Source organism: Macaca mulatta, chromosome 8 (genome assembly GCF_049350105.2).
Source record: "Macaca mulatta isolate MMU2019108-1 chromosome 8, T2T-MMU8v2.0, whole genome shotgun sequence".
NCBI classification, from domain to species: Eukaryota; Metazoa; Chordata; class Mammalia; order Primates; family Cercopithecidae; genus Macaca; species Macaca mulatta.
This window is the reverse complement of record NC_133413.1, coordinates 15384885-15402632: the sequence shown is the minus strand read 5'-3', so window position 1 is coordinate 15402632 and position 17748 is coordinate 15384885. Positions and strand designations below refer to the sequence as shown.

The 17748-nt window shown below is 35.5% G+C and overlaps 1 long non-coding RNA gene across 1 annotated transcript; it reads left to right on the top strand.

The window, feature by feature from the left end:
- The first annotated feature begins 1404 nt into the window (after window positions 1-1404).
- LOC144330717 (uncharacterized) lies at window positions 1405-17152 on the top strand. The gene is made up of 3 exons (XR_013397103.1): window positions 1405-1568; window positions 15710-15848; window positions 16940-17152. It is a non-coding gene; the product is annotated as an uncharacterized LOC144330717 (long non-coding RNA).
- The last annotated feature ends 596 nt before the right edge of the window (window positions 17153-17748 follow it).

Below are 17748 nucleotides of genomic sequence, written 5' to 3'. Positions count from 1 at the left end.
GCACCAGGCACACTTATGTGCCCTGAGGATACAAAATCAACAAAGTCAATAACATCCCTGATCTTCATCCTCTAGGATTAGTGGTGAAGTGTGGGAATAGGGTCCAGAATGGTGAGAAGCGTAGTTCAACCATAATTTCATTCAAATTTCAGAAAATTCATTCTGGTTTAGCAGAGAAGGGAGAAGAGCATGCAGAGATATTTCACTGAAGAGACTAAGACTGAAGGAATTTTTGCAGATTTACTTCTATTACAGAACCATTTTAATCCCCCCCCCCATTATTTTGAGTCCAATAACATTCTTCTAGGATTTTCACTGCAAATTCTACCAAGGCTAATTTACTCATTAGTCCCATAAAATGCCTTGCCTCATTTCCTCAAACCCACTGTCCACCCTATGGCTCGTCTCCACAGTTTCTTCTTTCTCCAGAAATCACTCCATATCCCCAATTCTCTTATAAACCTTCCCAGAGCACTTTTACCCATATTTGTCTCTTTCCAATCATTACAATGTAATAAAATACCACCTCTTATTTTTTAATATAACTACCAGAGGTGTCTTATTTACCAACATGTTTTTGATCCCTCTTCATTCTTGCATACAAGAATGGTTCACATCATATCTTGTTGTATTTCCATATCATAATGCCTCTAGAGATCAAATAACGACTCAGTGAATATGTAAATATCACTGTGCAGGTCAACTCTACATAGTGAAAAACGCATCCTGAGCAAAGCCATCAACAGAATGTCTCCCTGAAACCTTGAGACGTTAAGACATTCAATTGTGTATAGCACCTGCCAACCACTGTGTGATGTGGTCTGACTTGTGACTATATGACTGGAACATGTGAATATTTAAAAAATCAATAAAGTGAAAGTATATTAATTGATGAGCAATACTTTCTTATAAAATAAGCAAACAAAGTAAAATGGAAATTGTTTTTAAACAATTCTCAGACAATTTTTTCTTGTAGTGTCATAACTAAGATGACTAAGACAAACTATTTGTTTAAACCTCAGACAGAGGACTTATGCTGCTTTACCTACAGTTGCTTAGGAATGACGATAATGGTAAATTTTAAGTACTGATGACGATGATGATGATGTATGGTTTCTTGCTGTATTATGGGTCCTGTTCTAAGTGCTTTATATATAGAATGACACAGTCTTTTCAACAGTCTTATTATGATCATTGCACAGATGAGGAAAATGAGGCATAACAAGGTTGAATAAGTCACGCGAGGCCACATAGCCAAACGTAAGGATGGGATGTGAACCAAGAAATACAAGTTCTAGAATCCATGCCCCATTCTGCTACATCCTACTGCCTCTCCTTTTACGAAGCCTCCCAATTGTAGAAATGTGTATCTGCCATGTTCAATGTCATTTCAGAAGTTTGTAAGGGCTGTTCCTTGAAGCATACATCTGGCCCAGTCAATGTGACTAACAAGTCTTTTCAGTTAGTAACATACTTGCTGAGGGTTTGACAACAAAGACTTAATGAAGATAGCGATAAATTCACACAGGCACCCAAGTAAATGTAAGCATCTCCAGAAATGAAGAAGAGTAACTATTATGCCAGCAAATAAAATTCATCTTGCCTGAATATATTTTCATATAACATAATGAGTAAATACAAAACAAATATTATTCCTTATTGAACACTATAGTTTAACACTTTTCAGTAATATAGACAAATTACACTTGGCAGAACAAGCTCTCAATATGCTTACAATATTCTAGAAAGAGATAAGTAAATGTGTACTTAAATCAATAAAAGTGAAGACAAAAAACATGTTTATGGACATCAGGGTTTCTAAGGAACTAAATATAATTGAATTCTAGCTATTGTTTCCTTGAAATGAAAATGGACGTTGCTAAGTATTTGATTATTGAAGATAAAACTAAAGTTATCAATGTAACACACAGTTCATTATTTCAAGCAGTGGAAGAATGTTATTAGATCCACAGATCAACAGAAAAATGATACCGTTTTGCTTTAGGTAACAGAAGACTCCGTTTTTCTTTTTTTTCCCTCAGTGTTTTATTATTGCTGTTGTTTTAGCCACTAACAAAAGGGAAAAATTCCCCCATCTTTCTCTTTATTTTCTTGGAGTATAATATCTTTCTACATTTAATTTTGTCCTTCCTTGAACTTTATAATACTTAATCCCTCTCCTTCTCCTTCTTCCCCTCTTGACACTGGATCTCTGCAGATGACTATCTCTTGGTTATTTTTCTCTGATTTTTCTTATTTAAGCATGTAATAGAATTAAAAAAAGATCTTCCCACCCACATACTCTTTCCCAAATAATCAGTTTTCATAAAGCAGCCATCCACTTATACTTGTTCTTTGTGTACCTTTCCAAAGGGAGTCCGTATCTCTAAAGTTTTATATTCCCATCTTTTTCTCAAATTTCTCAAATATACCATAATGTTTTATACCTTTCTCTTTTCATTCATTCTGCTTGGAGATTAGTCTATGTCAGTTTACATGACATATTTTCAACCTTTAATCTTTTTCCTTTCCACATGTAGTATAATAATTCAAATTATTTTAAGTTATGTGATATTCTACATGTTTATAAAATATATATTTGTTTATAACTAAAATAATTAAATAAATTCCCATGAACTCTCTGTTTTACATAATAATATAATCTTACATATATCATTCCAATGGGTTCCTTCTTTTCCTTTTCCAATTCTGCCCAGAGAAGAGAATTATTCTCTTGACATTTGTGTTATAATCATCTTGGTTTTAAAAACTTTTATATCGTATATTTTAACTCAGAAACAATATTTTTTTTTCAATTTTCCTCTTTTAAGCTTCATAAAAATGGAATTATATTATATAGCAGTCTTTGAGATTTGCTTTTCATGTCAATATCACATTGATACTTAATAGTTGTGATACTTTCACATTCATTGAGGTATGAGATTCCATCATGTAAATACACACCACAATATATTGAAACCAATGGCAAGAACCACAAATACTTTTGCACCAACCTAATATTTATGAATGCTTCTGTTGATGGGCCTGGAGTTTTTTTTTTTTTTTTTTTTTTTTTAATGAACAAAGCCGCTGTGAGAATTCTTCTATGTGTCTCCTGAGAAAATGTAAGAATGTATATAAAATATTTGGCTGAGAGTGAAATACCTGCTAATTTGCAGGATATGTGAGTGTCCAAATGTAAGAGATATTGCCAAATTATTTTTCCAAAATGGTTGTACAAGTTTACACATGAATCGGCAGTATAAAAATGCTCCCATTGTTCACACCGATGCCAACACCTGGTATTGCCAAATTTTTATTTTCCCTCATTTCTTCTAAGTACGTATCAAAGGGTGGATTTGCTGTAGTTGCATGTTTAACAGGTATCACCAAACTCTTTTCCAAAGTGGCTACTTGAGCTCATGTTTTCATCATTAATTATTTTAACATACAAGAGTTCCTTTTATTCTATAAATATTTTTCTATACATTTCTCTTCATTTATAAGTAAAATATGTTATTTTTACCTCAGGAATTTTTTTTTAAATAATCTGTTTTTATTATTTATGTTTCTCTGATGCCTTTTGCTTTTTTTTTGTTTATTTATGTTTTGTCGTGATTGCTTTGAACAGGCAAAACTTTTTACAAAGTAGGTTTTAGAATTGGGAGATTGAGATAGATGCAGACCAAAAATAATCAGCTGTAATCTTCTGTAGGCATTTTATCAGTCATTGGTTTATAGAGAAGAATTATATCCCTTATTCTCTCACCTGGGAACTATAAACCCAGATGCCAGCGTTCTGTGGGACAAGTAGACTAAGATGAACCTATTGTATGTTCACGACATGTTCACTTAGTTCCCTTGTTTTAGGTGCATAATCTTTTTTTCTCAGCTGTGTCTAATGTGGTGTATTTGTCAGGTTTCACATTGCTAGTAAAGAGATACTTGAGATTGGGAAATTTACAAAAGAGGTTGAATAAACTCACAGTTCCATGTGACTGGGGAGGCCTCACAATCATGGTGGAAGGTGAAAGGCACGAACCACACGGCAGCAGACAAGAGAAGGGAGCTTGTGCAGGGAAACTCTCCCTTATAAAACCATCAGATCTCGTGAGACTTATTCACTCTCATGAGAAGAGCATGGGAAAGACCCACCGCCATGATTCAATTACCTCTCACCAGGTTCCTCCTACAACACATGGGAATTGTAGCAGCTACAGTTCAAGATGAGATTTGGGTGGGGACACAGCCAAACCGTATCATACGGTGAGTACAGAATCTTTCTGGTTACAGTTCTTTAGACAGCAAATCTCCCAGTTATTCTGGGTTGCAGGACAGGTAGTTACTTATACGCACAGGACGGAGAAAGAAATTGGGATTCTGATTTGCAAAAACAGACTTTCAGCCTTCCCTCTTATTTGCTGATGGCCCAAGCTACAAACCCAATGTTAGGAATTCCATCTTCTACTTCCCAAGTCCTCTGGGTGGGGATTCGTGGTTAATATGCTTGCTTCAGGACTTACCCTGCATTCCAACGTACGCTTCAGACTTCTCCTGACAAGTAAATTAACACTTGTCCCTCTATTTTCCACCTTCGAAGTGTGTGGCTGTCATACTGTCTCCCACACTCCTCAGCAATGTAGGCTGATGTAAACCAAGTCTTCATTTCTGCTGCATTAGTTCAGCTGCAGAAGGGAAAGTAGGTATAGTAATGTATTTTATGCATCATGCTCCTTTCCCTAATCTTTCTACTTGAACCTCCCAATACTGGTATTAAGTATTTGTCTGGCTCCTCGTTCCATGACTTTATGAAGGTTCCAACCTCACTTTGACCATTTCTGAGCAAAATTCTGGCTTTATCCTTCATTCGCATTATTTACAGTAGTGAATTCCCAAACTTTTTAAATCCACTGACACCTTTGATGCATATAAAAGCCTTCTGAACATTGTATCTAATAAGCTCAAGGGCAGACACCATATGCCTCATTAAGAATCACTAATATCTGTGTTATTTTAAAGGCACAAAAAAATTAATCTGGGTTTTCTGTATTTTGCATTGTGAAAAACAATAAAAAATTAAACATAAAATAATATTATTAAATACAATGAGAGTATATATTTGAAACTACACTGACTTCAGGGAGTTTGACCCTGTTGTGAATAACTAGTTAAGGGATATCCAGTTATGCAGGTTCGAAACAGATCAGCCCACCAGGAGATGGGATTTGGGTTCTAACCACCTTTGCTTTTTACTATTTAACAGTAAGACATTTAATCCATCTAGAATGCACTTTCTTATTAATAATTTGAAAAAGTTTTATTCAATGGCATGAAAAACTTTCAGCAGAGAAAAAAAAACTATCATGTAACACTTAATGACTTCTTATAGGTTAGGAAGTATTTTTCATCTTTAGCCATTTTGACTGAAGGAAAACAAAACCTTTTTCTTCAATTCAGAGGTCTCTGAACCTTTCTTCTGGTCTCCTCTCTGTTGATTTATACACTTAAAACAAATGAGGACCAGTAACCTGACCTCTCTTTCTTTCCATTGCCAACTTACTCCTATTTAACATTTTAATCTACTTCTGTATCTTCTCTAAATTTCTTTTTGTCTGTCTTTGCCCTTACGTTTTAGGGCAGGTGACTTCCAGGAATTTTACATAGTATTCCAGACATAGCCGTACTCAACCTGTATAAACTAGAACTTCTGCTTCCCACCTGTGTGCAACCTCTTTTCAAGCAAACTGCATTGCAAAATTGTGTCTAGACTGTCCCCTTCTATGGCTATCAGACGCCTATATTAAATGATGAGCAAGGAAGCTTTTTCTAGTGGTGCCTAGATGTTTTTGTTTTTCCCAATTATATAGTAGCAGAATTCCAAGAAACTTTTATTTCAAATTATTGTAACTTATCACACCAATAATTCTTTACTAATATATGGGAAGTTAGGTATATTAAGGACCTGTCTGTTTGAATATGGTAACATATGTCACTCTGCATCTACTAGACTCAATGCTATTAATACAACAATAAAAGGGATTCCTCAGGAAAACTGAGGGCCTGCAGGCGGCCTGCCTCTTGAGTAAGGCAGGAACAATCCGGGGATCTGCCTATGCCTGACAAGTGTGCAAATCAGCAAATGTTTTCAGACTATACACTGTACTGTATAGGAGAATCGTCAGCTTAATACCATTAGAGTATTGCGGTTTTGTTCTGTACAGCACCGAGGTTTTGATTTAGGATTATTTTTTCAAACTATATATGTACTTTCATGTTTAATTGTAATTCCAGGAGAGCAGCTATATTATCTGCATTGTTTTTATATTCCCAGAACCCAGAAAATAGATGTTCAATAAATGCTTTTCAAATGACTGGTAGAATACAAGCTGCTGTAACAAACTACCACCCCCGGGTACCTTACAAACAACACAAATGTATAAATAAATTTTATTTTATTTATGAGACTGAAAAGTACCAGGTCACAATACCAACACATTCAGTGTCTGAATCTGATAAGGGCCCACTTCCTGGTTTCTATTGCAGGTTCAGATATAAACGTATAAATTTCATTGGGACATAAACATTTTAGTTTGCAGGAAGAAGTAAAATAGTATATATTCACATCTATCTTAGATTACCAAAATTGCAAATATGCTACTTAAAAATAATAGGAACTTTGCTATATTACATTCCCACCAATAGTTTACAAGGGCTCTCTTTTCTTCACAACCTCACCAGTATGTGTTATCTCTTTTGATAACAGCCAATATAACTGCTGTGAGGTGACATCTCACTGTGGTTTTAATTTTCATTACCCTGATAAATAATGATATTAAGCATTTTTTTTAATACATGTGTTGGCCATTTGTATGTATTTTATTGAGAAATGTCTGTTCAGATCTTTTGCCCATTTTCTAACAGGTTGTTTTATTGTTATTATTTTGCTAAATTTGTTTTATGTTTTATATATTCATCTCCTATCACATATATGATTTGTAAATATTTTCTCCCAATCTGTGGATTGTCTCTTTACTGTTCATTGTTTCCTTTGCTACACAGAAGCTTTTTAGTTTGATACCATCCTGTTCGTCTATTTCTGCTTTTGTTGCCTGTATTTTTGGTGATATCCAAGAAATCATTGCCCAGACCATGTTACAGAGCTTTTCTCCTATGTTTTCTCCTGACAGTTTCAGTTTCAGATTTTAAATCTTTAAACCCTTTTGAGTTGATTTAGTATGTGACATGTGATACGGATTCAATTTCACTACTTTGCATGTCAATATCCAGTTCTCCCAACATCATTTATTGAAAAGACTGCCCTAACCCCATCGTGTCTTCTTGGCAGCTTTGCTGAAAATTAATTTACAAATTTTATGGGTTTATTTTTTGGTTATGTTATTCTACTGGTCAGTGTTTGTTTTTAGGCTATTTCCATGCTTTTTTGACTACGATGGTTTTGTAAGGTATTTTGAAATCAGATACTTTGAAATCTCCAGGTTTGTTCTTGTTATTCTTTCCTACTTGGGGTTGTTTATGAACCTATGCAGAGTCTCCCAGGGTATATAGTAATTTAAAATTTGTCATCCTAGCTCTACAGTGTCTATAACATGGTATTTTCTCAAAAAGTGTAAGAATCTAAGTATTAACAATTTCCTAGGTCTACTATAAATTTAGCTTTTTTGATGAAAAAGTATCTTTGATTATATAATTTATGACAATTCATCACTATGCACGCTATGCACATTTTGTCCATTTTTCTTTCAAAATTTTTCTATAGCAAGAATATCAATTTAAAGGATTTTATGTAACACAAAGGAATAAAATTTCAAAAAAATGTTTTCTTTTGTTTTTTTACTGAACTAAAAATGTGATTCCGGCTTTCACAGTGAGACATTTTGTATATTTAAGTTCAGGAGGAATCATTTTTGACTTATGATATGTTGTCAGTAGAGTGAAAAATAAAAACTGATTGGATTTCTTTTCATTCATGTTCCAAATACTCAAGTGTTATATATCATATTTTCTCAAAATGTGGCTAGGCCTAAAGTTACCACTCTTTCAGCCTCAGTTGGGATATAAAAAACTGCTTTATGAGTTGCAAATCTTTAAAACATACATATTTCTTCGTGAGTATTCGGTAAGTCAGAGAAATGCTTACCCAAAGTAAAACCAAAGTAAAAATGACAATAAGTGGCAGCCTATGAATATACACATACAGGAAAATAAAAAAATATTATATATCATGCTAGTATGGTTGCTGTAAGAAAAACTAAAACAGAACTCAAATAAACGGAAACCTATACATCTCATCATTTGTCTCCTAATCAGTAAAATCGTGTTGAGGAGGCCTTGTTGTCTGGGGTGACACCCGAGGTTCTTTGCCTCACAGCCACAGAGATCAAGAATGTGGACACACATTCTTGTGTGGTCCATGTCTATAACATGGTATTTCCAATGTTAGAAGGGTGAGATATAGAAATTTAATAGGCGAAAGTAAGAGAATAGCTCTCTGCTACAGAGAGGGGTCCCAGAAAAACGGGTTGTCAATCTGTGGTGAAATGCAGGGGTTTTTATAGATGATCTAGTGGTGAGGCAATGTCTGATTTACATAGGACACGAAAAATGTGTTAGGACCTGTTGTGCCGTTTGCATAGGGCGTGACTCTGGCAGCCCCCATACCAATCTTTTATTATGCCTGTGAGTTCTCTGCCTGAGCTTCTCCATGTTGCCCATTTTTTATGGTACACATGCTGACAAAAAAGGGAAGGTCGAGCCCATGGTGGACATGCGTGGCTCCCAGGGAGCCTTGTTCCATTGGTGTAGCTGCCTGCATTCCCCCATGCAAGCTTCCCGCTTCCTTATTTGTGTTTGCAGCTTGATCTTTTAGGCTGCTCTTTGTTAGAAAAGAAATGATTTCTTGGGCTGATTTTTGTTAGAAGGGAAGTTCTGCCAAGGACCCTTTTGCTCTATCTGCCTAAATAATGTCTATCTCCTGCATCAGTTTTATTGACAAAAACAATTTCTTTTCATTCTATAAAAACATTGTTAGCAACTGTGATAACTGATGCACATGCTTTCTATTAAATCTTTCTCTTTTCCCTTCAATCTGAGATTTGAAATAATTTTTTCCACAGTTTGGCAGACATGGAATTCTTACAATACCTTTCTAAAATATTTTTGGTTATAATTGAGCCATGGGATTAAAAGCAGTGGCAAATGAGGCCTTTTGTTTGGTGCACTTATCATGTTATAACTCTACACAGATTATATAGTCAATAGCATTTCCGTGACACCTTGACATTCCTTTTAATTGATTCAATTGTGTCTATCAATAAAGGCATTTCCAAGTGTTAACCCCCAGTATCTGAAAATGTGACATTATTTGGAAAAAAGGATCTTTGAAGATGCAATTAACAATCTCAAAATAAAAGTAACCTGAAATTAGGATGGCCACTAAATTTCTTATAAGGACAAGTGTCATTATAAGAAAAGAGGAAGATATGGAGATAGAGGGCAGACAGCTATGTTAAGAATTGCCAGCTTTCTCCGGAAGCTGAGAAAGAGGCATGGAGCAGATTTCACCTCAGAGACTCGGAGAGAAAGCAGCCCTACATAGTTGATTTTGCACTTCTGGTCTCTAGAACTGTGAGAGAATAATTACTGTTGCCTCTAAGCTACCAAGTTTGTGGTAATTTGTTATGATATACCTAGGAAACTAATCTATTGCTATCACTACCATAATTAATGACTTTTTTAATCTACCAGAAGCAATATAGAGTATGGTAAAGGAAACAGCTTTGGAGATTGGCTATCTTGTTTCAGTCCTGAGTTAACCACTTACCAACCTAAAAAATAATTAAATATTGCCAAAAACTATACAAATTTTATTGGACCTGTGTTAGAATTAAGTAGAAAATTTTCTAAAGATATTGCTCACAGTTTTGCCAGCTATCTAGAAAATACCCTATAAATACTAACAAAAATTGTTCTCTATAGGATGCTGCTGGTTTTATCTCTGTAATTGAGGTAGAGAGGGATGCAATAGCTTAGGTTTCAAATTAAAATTTACTATTTGTTGTAATGTAAACTTTAGTAAAATGTGGCTTTTTTCATTCATTTGAAAGTGTATCTTTTTGCATATGTGTAAGTGTGTCAGCCATGGAACAGAGAAAAGGTACAGAGAAAAGGTATACCAGGACCAACCTCAGAAGAGGAGAAAGGAGACAAGGAAGACAGAGAGAAGCCAGGTTGATGAGTTAAATACCAGTAAGGAATTTAGGCATTGCCTTATACAATGAAGTGCCACTAACGGGAACCAAGCTGAGAAATAACATGCCTTGGTTGTGGTTTATATCAAGTATTCTGTGTTTTATATAAAGTATTCTGACTGCAGTGTGTGCGAATAAATTTAAGGAAGACAGAGAGAAAGCCCAGTTAAGAAACTTTTGCTGTGCTCTACGTGAGATAACAAAGACTCAATTTTATTTTATTTAAATTTTAATTATTTTATTTATTTTGAGACAGAGACTCACTCTGTCACCCAGGCTGGAGTGCAGCTGTGCTATCTCAGCTCACTACAACTTCTGCCTCCCAGATTCAAGCAATTCTCATGCCTCAAACTCCAGAGTAGCTGGGGTTATAGGCATGCACCACCATACCTGGCTATTTTTTTCTATTTTTAGTAGAGGCAAGTTTTCACTACTGTGTTGGCCAGGCTGGTCTCGAACTCCTGGCCTCAAGTGATGTGCCCACCTAGGCCTCCCAAACTGCTGAGATTATAGGCATGAGCCACCACACGTGGCCTGCAAAGACTCAAATTTTTAAAAGTGATAGTTGGATAAAGAAGAGGGATGAGACCAATACTTCCTATCAAAACTTCTCCTTTGAGAATCATACTACCCTATTCTTTCTGTATTTTCTACAGCTTCCTTTGTAGGAAGGGATTTTTTGACTGAATGTGAAATGTGATATGAGAAGATGAGAATAAAAATGAGAAATAAGGATGCATGATTAGTAAAAACTCAAATGAAAATGTACAGAAATGAAGCATATTTGGGGATAGAGAGAGTGAACTCATTTTCCCCGTGTTAATTTTTGTGGAACAAGTAGAACCACCATATGGAAATACACAGTAGCTTAGTCTATGTCTAAAGTAAAAAAAAAAGAAGTCTGACCTATCTATACAAATTTAGGAGTTGGAATATATTTGCTATTAAGATCATCAGACTGGATGTGGTGGCTCATGCCTATCATCCCAGCACTTTGTAAGGCCAAGATGGGAGGATTGCTTGAGTCCAGGAGTTTGAGGCCAGCTGGGCAACACAGTGAGATCCCCTCTCTACAAAAAAATAAACTAAATGAGACAGGCATGGTGGCACATGCTAGTAGTCTCAGCTACTCAGCAGGCTGAAGTAGTAGGATCACTTGAGCCCAGGAGGTCGAGGCTGCAGTGAGCCAAGTTTGTGCCAGTGCATTCCAGCGTGGGCAACAGAACTGTCTAAGAAAAAAAAGATGAGAATGTGTAAGATCACCAAGGACAGTATGTAGACCCTAAGAGCTGTTCCTAAATACAAACATACAGAAACAGAAAAGAGGAAGAGAATCTCTTTATGAAGAAGGCAAAAACCAGAGGTATGACAATGACCAGAGGAGTGCTGTGTCATGACAGTGAAAGAAATTATGAAAGGCAGAGTAAGTGTTCTAGCGTTCAGAATTCATTCAGCAGAGGAGCAGAATACAATATAGGATTGTGAAGTTCGAAGGTATTTAAATTAATGATTGTGTTACAACTTAATGGCTCCTTCTTGCTGGCTACCTGGAAAAGCCAATACACTGAGAACAACAGGAATGTTGCAGTTGAGAAAGAGTTTAATTATCCCAAAGCAGCCAAGTGGGAAGACTGGAAATATTTCTCAAATCTGCTTCTCTGAGAGCTCAGAGGCTAGAATTTTTAAGGATAATTTGACAGGCATGGGGCTAGGGAATGTGTGCTACTGATTGGTTGGGTTAGGGATGAAACAGTAAGCGTGTCTAACTGTCTTCATGTACTTGAGTCAGTTTCCAGGTGGGGATCCCATGACTGGTTGAGTCAGTTGCTTGGTATGAGGCATGAGTCCAGGTAGAGTCTGTAGGTCAGGAGAATGCAAAAGTCTGAAAAATAGCTCAAAGATACATCTTAGGTTTTATAATAGTAATGTTATCTATAGGAGCAAGGTGGGGATGGTGTTTCAAATCTTGTGAACTCTGGCTATGTGACTCCTGAGTGGTAAGGCATAAAAAAGCAAGCTAGGGAACAATCGCTGGTTATCATTTAACCATGCCTACATCTTGGCAGAATTAAGGCCCCTCCCATAATTTTAATGCTGTGGCCTTTTATTAGCCTTACAAAGATGGTCTACGTCCCTGAACAAGGAGTGGGTCAGTATTGGGAGGGGACTGTTATTCTTCTTGATTTAACATCAAACTATAAGCTAAATTTCTCCCATAGTTAGCTTTGCCTACATTCAGGAATAAGCAAGGGCAGTAAGCTTGTGAGGTTAGAAGCAAGGTGGAGTTTGTTTATGGTAGATTCCTCCCACTGTTACAGTTTTTGCAAAGGAGATTTCTGTGGAGTTTTTATATAATTGTTAGGCATCTTGAGGTACCATTTCCAATTTAGATCTTCTGGAGTGACACTCAGTTCAAAAAGAGTTAATACCACAAAGCCATCACTATAGCTATAAGGAAAACCAGAAGATTCTGCTGCTTTCCCAATGAACTCTCACAACTGGAATGTTGAAGAATGAGCACACAAAGTGAAAATCATGCCAAGAATTAGAAAATCAGATAAGGAGTCTGTGGCCAATGTCATTTCTTGACAGCAGGACACTGAACACTGGGCACTGGAACACAAGTGAAAGTAACCCACCCATTTCCAAATCTTGTTTGCTGGCAGCACTAGCTTCAAGCCACAGATCTGGTCTCCACTTCACGTTTTCCTGATCTCTCTAGAGCGCCTCTAAAGGAGAAACACATTTCACTTCAAAGATTATAGCTGCAAGACAGCTGCTGAAGTGATTTTTAGCATGCCTGTCTTTCCAAATAATAATGTGAAGTGCGATTTAAGAAAGACAATTTGAAAAATTCTTCCACAGTCATCAAATGTAATATAATCTCTCAATAAGATAAATATTGAAAAATATCAATTGCATGTGTCAATTGAATGTATCCATTAAAAGTTATTGGAGACCATAATAAAAATAGCTTTGGTGTCATGGGGAAAGCAAAAACCATATTAGAAGGATTTAGGAAGGTATATGAAACACAAAGAATGATGAAGACTGTGATTGATTAATCTCCATAGGAAGAACAGAAAAATTATTAAGAGATATTAGTATAAGAAACAGGAAGGATTTTCATTATTGAAAGTAGGGTATAAAAATAATTTTAAAAAAGATAAGAAAGAAAGGGGTTTGTTGACATTGTTTGTTTTGCAAAAGGCTATTTAAGCCTATCTATGACTGAAGGAATGTTTCCCAGGAAGATAAAGGAGATTAAAGGTAAAATGGGGGGAAAAAAGAGCTTATTTACTCAGCAAGTTTTCTCAAGGTAGCAAATAAAATAAAGAAACATACAGAAATATTTATTCAAAAAGAAAATAACTCATATTTACATCTTATAGAGAAAAGAATAGTGAATACGGAATAGATTTGTTTGTAGGTGAGTATAGAAGTGAGATTGCAACTAATGGTCACAGAATCTTTCTATTTCTTGTTTTCTTTGGTTTGTTTCTTCTCAATAAGAGTAAGGTTGTCCACTGAGAATGAGGTTAATGGAAACTGAGGAAGGAGATATAGGAAAGTCACAAAAGTTTAGAAAAATCATTGTGAGGAATCAAAGATAGAGCTCAATAAGATTAGTAAAGGTATTAATGAAATGTGTTGAAGTCACTATCAAAGTTACTTATCAGGATATTTTCACCTGTGTATTTTTTGTCTCCACAGCACTTATTCAATGAAGGAAATGAAATGATAATGCAGATCATAGCAGTGATTCGGGTTTCATTTCAAAAGGATAAATATGACAAAATGACAGGTGCCGAGAAATCTGGTCTACTGAAGAAGTTGGTCAGACCTTTGACATGAAATTCAGGAATGCCAGTGAAGGAAGGGAGCTCAGGAAGTATCTGACAGATTCCAAAACAGAAGTAAGATAATAAGGTCTTGGAATCTTTGGTGAAATAAAATGAAGGAAATAAGGAAGTAAAAGAGTTAGAAAAACAAGAAATCATGGTCAGAGAATATGCAGGTTATATTATAAAGTTCTGAGCTTGACCACATCAGATTAGGAAGACTTGGATAATTTGACCCTGCAGGGAGGATGTTTGCTATAAATGTAGATGGCCACTGAAGCTGCAAGAGCCCAGGGAATTAGATACCAAGATGTTGTTTGGAGTTTTATAGCTGATGGTTAAAGACCATTCAAATAATCCAAAGATGTGTAAAAAGTATTATCCAGGTACCAAAGTCTGTAATAGATGTAGAACCTACAAAGGAAGCTGTAGAAAACGCAGAAAGCATAGGGTAGTAAGATTCTCAAAGGAGTGGAAGTTTTGATATGAAGTAGAATATTTGTGTGAAACTGTTGTTGCAAATCTAGAAAACCTATTTTCTCACTTCAACTATTTGGATTTGAAAATCAGTTGTAGTTACATTTTAATGTAATAATTTCAGTGAGCAATGAATGCCAGAAGCAGGGAGAAACAGAAGCAAGCCCTGGTTATAATTTAATAACTAGGCTTATTTTAAATATTGACTAGAAATGGCCAAAAGTTTTGAATGACCACTGATACTACCAATGTATAATAATGCCACTAAATCAAATAACTTTCTTTGCCCTCCAAAATTATTAAAACAAAGATTCCAAGGCTCAAATGAAAGTGCCTTTGCAAAAAATATGACAGTGAGGTAAATCTGGCATTGCTGACTCCACTGTTGACTCCATCTTGCTTCTAACCTCACAAAGAGACTATGAAAAATATGTAGCACTACTAAACCAAATTACTGTCATAAGAAATATGGCATAACCATGCTTTTCCTGGAAGAGCATTCTGTGTGTTTTCCATAAACTGCCATAGAAATAAACATTTTAATTTATATTTTTTGAAACTGGGAAATCAAAATATGTCACCCCAAAATATGCTTCTTTGGCACAACTAACCCAAAATATGCTTCTTTGGAATATGTTGGGTTAGCTGTGATGAGAAAGAGCAGACAAAATGAGCTCTGAGAAGCTATCCTTTTGTAAAAGAAATTTACACCTATCTGCTTTAATAAAACAAACAGGGGATGTAGGCAGATGCTTTTTCTGAGGTTGCCTTTTTGGGATCTAGGAAAGATTAACCTACAGGAAAAAGAGACTAAAGGTCTGACGTTTATCAAGTTTTGACAGACAAACTTACTACAGGCTACCATCTCTCTTTCTGAGGGCTGCTGCTTGGGAGACTTCATCTGCGTAACAAGACAGCCTTTGCTCATTATTTAGTTCCTTTCCTCACCCTCCAATAACCTGTTACTACTTCCCTCCAAGAGCACCAAACCCCTACTCATTTCTGTACAGGATTCTTCAGTCATCTGGCTCATCCTGGAGTCTCACATTTTGTGTGGCTGCTGTGTATTTGCATACAAATTGACTTGTATGCCTTTTCTCTTACTAATCTGTCTCTTGTCAGCTTGTTTTACAGACTCAAATTAAAAAGTCTTCAAGAAAGGGAGAAGTCCTTCTTCCCTGGAAAACAAAACTCTTGTTAAACACCAGACATCAGGAGCTGTTTTCACATTTCCTTTGCCAATACAAGAAATAGTTCTATGGTATATCTGATTTTTAAGATTATTCAAACTATATCATTTTCACAATATTTAGAATGGTTAATTTACATATGGCATTTGAGAAAGAATCAACTGATAGTTTATTGTAATTGAAAATGAAATTGTTTTTATAAATAGGCTCTTAGAAATGCAAAACTTCTTGCTGTTCATGATTTCATGTACAACTACCTCCAGTTATTCAAAACTTGAATCTGAGTTCCTAATCCTGTAATATTGCCTTTTACTGATACAACAAATATACTGTGCACATTTTCATTTACTTTTACAGAGCCTGCTGTTGACTCATTAAGAGTATAAAAAAATCTGCAGAGAATTATCTTTAAAGTCCCTGGATAAAAAGTATGGCAAATAACAGCTGATACAACCTATGAATAAGTCTGTCAGTTTGAAAGCATATAAAGCGTAAATGTCAAAAGGAAGATTTCCTTGTAAATAAAAAATCATAGAAGCTATATTGAAGGTCTATTTACATTACAGCCCGATAGGTTCTTCCTGCCTACTGCATAGCAAAACCAATGCACTGAGAGCAACCGGTTTTGCAGCAAAGGAAGAGTTTAGTAATTACAGGGCCAATCAAGCAGAAGGACAGAAGATAATTCTCAAGTTCACCTCCCCAAGAATTCAGACACTAAGAATTTTCAAGGATAGCTTGGCTGTCAGTGGCTTGGGGAACGGGAAATGCTACCTGTTTGGGTCAGGTATGAAAACACAGGTGGTAAAAGCAGTCTTCTTGCACTGAGTCAGTTCCTGGGTAGGGGTTACAAGACCTGTTATCAGTTTCTTGGTATGAGTTACCGATCCAGGTGTTACCAGCTGGTATATCACAATGCAGTGTCTGAAAAATATCTCAAGCACCAGCCCCAGGTTTTATTACTGTCATATTATCTATAGGAGCAATCGGGAAGGTTACAAATCTGTGGCCTCTGGCTACATGAATCCTGAGACATAATTTTAACGTTATGAACAATGTGTTAGTTTTACAGAGGTGGTTTTAGTCCCTAAATAGGAAAGGAATTAGTTTTGTGTAAGTGTTATCATCTTTGTTTTAAAGTTAAACTAAATTCCTGCCATAGGTATCTCATCCTTTACCCAAGAATAAGCAAGGACAGCTTGCACACACACATTTTATAAGACCTGGTAACTGACTTCAGCAATTTTGCAACATGAAAAATCAATGTACAACAATCAACTGTATTTCTATGTATTAGCAACTAACCAAAAATTAAATTAAGACATCAATTTCATTTAAAATAGCATCAAACAAAATAAAAACACTTAGGAATAAATGCAACCAAAGAAGTACAAAATGTATCCTCTCAAAACACAAAACACTGTTAAACAAATTAAAGAAGAGCTAAATAAATGGAGAGGTATCTTGTGTTTAAAGATAAAATACTTCAGACTGTAAAGATGGCAATATTCCTCAAACTGATCTGCAGTTTCAATAAAATCCCTCAGAATCCCAGTTGGCTTCTTATAGAAATTGACAAGCTGATCTAAAATTATTAAGGAAACTTAAGGGAACCAAAATAGCCAAAACATTTTGAAAAGGAGGACAAAGTTGGAACACTAACACTTCTTAATTTCAAAATATACTACAAAGTTAGTGTAAGTATATGGTGTTGGCATAGTTTAGACATATGCATCAAGAGAATAAAACTGAAAGTCTAGAAATTTGTTCTTATGTTTATGAGAAATTTTGTTTAGACAAGGATGCCAAGACAATTAAATAGGCAAATAATAATTGAACAAATGGTTTTGGAAAAATTAGATATCCACAAACTAAAGAATGAAGTTTTATTTGACTCCTTTCTTACACCTACGCAGAAAAATTAACTCAAAATTTAAGAGGTGAAGCCATAAACTATCTTAAAAGTAAACT